This window comes from Geospiza fortis, unplaced genomic scaffold (genome assembly GCF_000277835.1).
Source record: "Geospiza fortis unplaced genomic scaffold, GeoFor_1.0 scaffold85, whole genome shotgun sequence".
Taxonomy (NCBI): domain Eukaryota; kingdom Metazoa; phylum Chordata; class Aves; order Passeriformes; family Thraupidae; genus Geospiza; species Geospiza fortis.
The window spans coordinates 695,946-701,380 of record NW_005054358.1 but is presented as its reverse complement, the minus strand read 5'-3'; the positions used below and the strand labels follow the sequence as shown (position 1 = coordinate 701,380).

General features: G+C 47.3%; 1 protein-coding gene across 4 annotated transcripts in view; it reads left to right on the top strand.

Moving 5' to 3' along the window:
• Positions 1-5,435, top strand: part of EXD3 (exonuclease 3'-5' domain containing 3) — a 251,128-nt gene that overhangs the window by 1,278 nt on the left and 244,415 nt on the right. For all 4 annotated transcript variants that reach the window (XM_031059248.1, XM_005423823.3, XM_031059250.1 and 1 more), the window contains exon 2: positions 3,295-3,360. The gene's annotated coding sequence lies outside the window, so the exon portion shown is untranslated. The remainder of the gene's footprint in view (positions 1-3,294; positions 3,361-5,435) is intronic.

The following is a 5,435-nucleotide window of genomic DNA, read 5'->3' as shown; positions in this document are numbered from 1 at the left end:
AGGAATGCTGGCACTCAGCTGCACAGACTGAGCTGCTGGTTGCAGTTCAGCAGTGAGAACACTCCTCTGGTGGTGCTGCTCACACAGAGCCCCTCAGGTCAGCGTGGGCTGCACACAGCCTGTGCAGACACAGCAGGACTAAACTGAACACTTGAAATTGCTCTTTTCCACTGCAAACAGCAACTGGCACAGCTGGAACCAGTGCAACTTGTGGGGTTCTCCAGAAGCAGCATGGAGAGAGGTGAGAGGCAGCAGGGAGAGCTCCCTGTGCTGGGAGTTCCCAGCTCTGAAGTGGTGCAGAGGGATCCTCACACAGAGGTGAATGTCAGGTCACAGAGGCTCAGTTATACTCAGACAACCAAAGCAGCTGCTCCTGTGAATAAATAATTTACCTAAACATGCATTAAATAACTTGCTGATGTGTGCAGGGATGTAACCTGGGAGGAGAGGGAATGACATAGGACACTTCTGGGCTAATGACAAAGACATTTTATTGGAATTAAGAATGTTCTTCTGGACCAAGTTTTAGTAATTTAATTCAAAAGCTAATTACTGAGTCTGTGTAATATGTCTTTAAATAAAAATATATTTTTTGTAGTTGTCTGAGGATTCTTGGTGCTCTGGCAGCCTCCTCAAGCAGCTCCCTTGGTAACCAGGGGCACTGGAGGGAGAGCTGGTCACGTAGGAGCTGAGGAACAGGAACAGGACATGTGCCAAGGGCTGAACATCCTGCAGATTCACATGTTCATCTCTCATCTGAATGAATGTAATAAATTGATACAGTGTTGGAGGAACTATGGCAGATGTCAGTGATAACAGTCTGAAAAAATCTCACAGAAAAATGAAAGAAGGGGGTGTGTATATGTGGGATATTGGAAGTCTGGAAAGCTGTGTTCCCAGAGGATAAAAGTCTTTGACTCTTTTGGAGTACATGTGGAGGCTGGGTGTTGCAATGTGACCCAGTGGCATTAACTTGGGCCTGGCAGGTGAGAGCCTTGTCCAGGTGTTTGAGGTCAGGAGCAGTGTGTCCTTTTCCCCTGTGCTGACTGAGCTCCCTGCTGGGAGACCTGGGGCAGATCCTGCTTTGTGGGCTGCAGGTGAGAATCAGGCAATGAGCCCTGCCTGTGTCATTAGCAGCTCACTCAGGCCCAGCTTTGCCACTGACTGGGCTCTTGCTCTGGGCACAGCCCCTCGTGCTGGCTCTGAACAGACCTGTTCGAGGGTTGAGGCAATTGCTTCTGTCAAAGACATTTCTACAGAAGGAAAAAAATTCATGTGTTGCTAATTCTTACAGAACAATGCTCCTTGCAGTTTCTTCTGCAAGGAATAGGTGGAAATGCAGGTAAAGAAAGATGAAGTGTTTTGGAATCTGGTCAGACCAGGAGCAGTTAAAGACTCTCCAACTTCTGTCTGAGCCCCTGTAACACATGAGGGTTCTGTGCCTTCTCTGACCCTATCCCATGGACAAGGTTGTGTATTCCTTGTACCTGCCACACTGTGAACGTGGAGAAGGAATTTGCTAATGAAGAAAAAGGAGATATAAATAAGAAGAATGGAAGAATTAAGCAAAGAAAAAGTCAAATTTCTGTTGTGTAAACATTTGAACAGTAACAGCCCAGAAACCAATTTGAAACTGACATATCAGGAGTGGTTCCTGCTGGTGTCCTGCTCTGGGGCTGCCCCTGCTTGTCCTGGTAGCAACTGACATAAAAAATGCATCAGACTCTTTTTCTTGTCATAATATAGCAGCCAAAGTCTCTGCCCAGTGCTTCAGTCCATCTCTGAGTCTGTTTGGGAGAGCAGAGCTGCAGCTGTGTCTGCACAGGTGAGCTCTGGCTCCTGTGCATTGTTGTATCCTTGTCCCACGCTACTGAGCCAGGGCAGGAGACACTCCAGCTCTACATGGATTTAATGCCTCTAAATAATTTCCTCTTTGTTACAGCTCTGCCACGGGTATGGTCACATTTCATGTTAAGCGTGAATGTGTGGCTGCTGTCATTTTAGACTCTTTTGATTAATGTAACACTTTTTTTTGCCTATTCCATGGTTTGTGATACCTGCACAATGTGATTTATTCTTGGCTGTTGCTCATCTTGCCTTCAAAAGCAGAGTGCCTAACAAGGGGTTACCCTGACAGCTCTGCACACAGCTGTGGTTCACTTACTCATTTCAGTGCATTTTTTTTACACTTTTTATTGTCTGCTGAATAGGATGCAGGTCTAGTTCAAAAGAGACTGTCTAATCATTTTTGATTTTACACCAATTCACTGAGCCTTGTTTGGGTTACATGTTCATGAAAGAAAAATCTCTTTTTCAAAACAGCCAGGACACTGTCTGCCCACTGCTGATCTTTGTAATGTCAAACTCTGCCTGAATCTCCTCAAGGAATAAGCTGTTTTGTCAGGAAGAGAGTTGGCTGGAATGCAGCAGTGCTGTGAGGAGTGTTTGAACACAGGAGGGACTCAGCACTGCTTGGGAAGCTTTATCAAACTGCTCCACGTGGGTTCCTTGGGTTATACAATTGCCTGCACACTTTTGGAAAATATTCCTGGGGGACTTGAATCTCCCAGTGTTAGAAACTGAAAGGAAATGAGTTTGGCTCTTTGAGGGCAGTGCAGTTGGGCTGTGCAGGCTCAATCTACAGTTTCAGCTGGAGCAGGGCAGGTTTTTGTTACCTGTGCGGCTGAGGGTGTCCTCCAGGGCTGTTTGTGAGCAGTGGTGGCCACTGGGCCATTGCAGGCATGGAGTGGAGCTTTGCTGGAGGTGTTGTTCTTGTTGAAGTGGATAACCCGTGTGGGAGAGGGTGCTGGTTCCCTGCATGCTTCATCACATTGGTAACGTGTTCTTAGACTTTGGTGACCCAAATGGAATTACAGAATCTCCTGAGCTGGAAGGGACCCACAGGGGGGCAGCCTGGGCAGTGCCAGCACCCTCTGGGGGAAGAACCTTGCCCTGAGCTCAGCCTGAGCTGCCCTGGCCCAGCCCCAGCCGTGCCCTGCTCCTGTCCCTGTCCCAGAGCAGAGATGGGAGCTGCCCCTGCTCTGCCCCCTGGGAGGAGCTGCAGATTCCTCTGAGGTCTCCCCTCATTGCACCTCATGATCTTAACATTACAGTAAAAATGCTTAGCAAGAAGTGAAGAAGTTAGCAAGTACGTGAGAGGGGTTCAAGGAAGAATGTGCTGCCTACCAGCTCTGTCTCCCAGCCTGCATTAGCCAGGTGCCTGCTGGGGCTCTGGGGCTGAGGTGTTGATTGCCAGGTGTCCAGGCGCTCACAGGTCTGTTTGCTTCCTCGCAGCTCCTGGTGGCAGCAGGGTTCCCCAGACATCGCCCAGCAGTGACGCCTCCACCATCCTCCCTCGGGGTGAGTTTGCCAGATCTGTTCAGATCTGTTCTGCTTCTGACTCACATCTGGCAGGATGGGGGCAGTGCAGCTTCAGGAACTTCTGCCCCTTCCCGTTCTGTCTTGTAGGAGCTTGGAAAAGGATCATTTGCACCTTCTGCTCCCAGCTGGGGAGTTGAGTGGATCCCACCTGGGTGGGATGCCTTGGTGCAGGACAGGGGGAGGGAGGGGACAGGAGCTGCACAGGAGCTGCTGTGACTCTGCTGAGCCCACCCTGAGCAGCTGTGCTCTCCTGGCATAACTGCAGGCACAGCTTCAAGGGCAAGGAACAGCCCTGTTCTGAGATAATTCAAGTGAATTTCTGTTCTGAGGATCAGCGTGGCATTTGTGTCTCAAGAAGAACTTCTCTGGTTTGCAGGATGCTTTATTAGTTTATGTAGGTGGGTGAAAGGGAACTGGGCAATAAACCATGTGTCTGCTGTATGAACTTGTAGCCAGTCCTGTTCCACCACTGCAGTCTGTGTGACCACTCTTGGGTGCAGACCTAATAGTCAGTATTTTATGGTACACCAGTGTATTAAGGAATATATTCAAGGAGATTGCCTTTTGATTTGTGAACTTCATTGATTATATTCTCTTATTTTTGTAAAGTTTGATCTAACTACAGCATGTGTTGAAAAGCTATCCAGCAATTCCTTACAGAATGTGTAAAACTCAGTTTATCTTAAAAAGTTGTACTGGGTTAACTTTCATCTTTTTCAGTATCCTTTCTTCTCTTGGAATGGGAGAACTGTGAATTGTCCCATCTTTCTCTATAGTCCTGCTGCCTAGAGGTATTTACCAATGAGGGCTTGCACAGTGCCAGGCAGTATAAAATATCTGTGCAGGAGCAGTCACCAGTTAGTGTCTGTCATCTGCTTTCCCGTTTTCAAGTGGAGACAAGGCTCATTTGGGGTTTTCCTGGTGTTCCCGTGTGTGTGAAATGCAGCTGCAGCCTCGTTAGAGGGCACTCTGGAATCACCCAGGGAGCGGAGCAGCCTCATTCCCCTGCAGCTCTCCAGAGAAATCCGGCTGCAAACATCCTTGGCCCCAGAGCAGAAAGTGGGAATGTGGAGCTGGATTTCCCTGGGTACCGGTGATCCAAGGCTGGACTGCCTGTGCTGTGGGCTCAGTTCATGCTCGTGCTCTATATGGAATATAGCAACAATTTATTCGAGAATTCACTGCAGTTTTCCAAATGTGAATTAATGAACTTGTTTTTCTCCTGGCCTTTACCCCATAAACTGCCCTGATCCTAAATCTGTAACCATTTTAGATATTGGTTTTTGATTGCTATTGTCTTTAAAAAAGTAAATCCTTGATAAAAATATAAGGTGCTTCAGAACCTCTTGGGTTTTAGTACCAGCCCTTCCACCAGTTCTGTGTCTTTGACAAACAGTTTGTTGTGTCTCCTTTCACTTTCTTTGTGTCAAAAAGAGGATAATGATTTTTACCTTGGGTGAATTAATCAATATATATAAATATGCTTTGAAATCTGAAGTGGTTTAGAATTTTTTGAAAATATAATTAAAATGTTGAACAAAACAGGAGTCAGAGAAGTCAAATTTAAGACCATGATTATTATTCAGCTGCTTTTGTGGTGCTTCTCTTCTGGCAAGATTATAGAGCCAGATCATTTGCATTACTTTTGATTTCCTGATGTTTTTAGTTTTTTGTCCAAGGAACAGCATATTTATATGCAGGAGTCAGATTGTCTGTAAACACAAACATAATCTCACCTTTGTCCAAACACACCTTGTTTTGCTTTTACAAAACCAAACCAAACCGGTGGGACCCAGAATTGCTAATTCTGAGCAATTAGTACTGACTCATCCCCAGCCTGGGGAAGCTTGGCAGGAGCCAGGCTGCGTTTCCTGGGCTGGAGCCGTCCCTGCAGGGCACAGAGCTCTGCTCTGAGCTGGAACTCCACTCAGCTCTGGGCTCTGGCTCCACTCAGCTCTGGGCCATGGCTTCACTTAGCTCTAATCTTTGGCTCCACTCAGCCCTGGGCTATGGCTCCACTCACCTCTGGGCCATGGCTCCACTCAGCTCTGGGC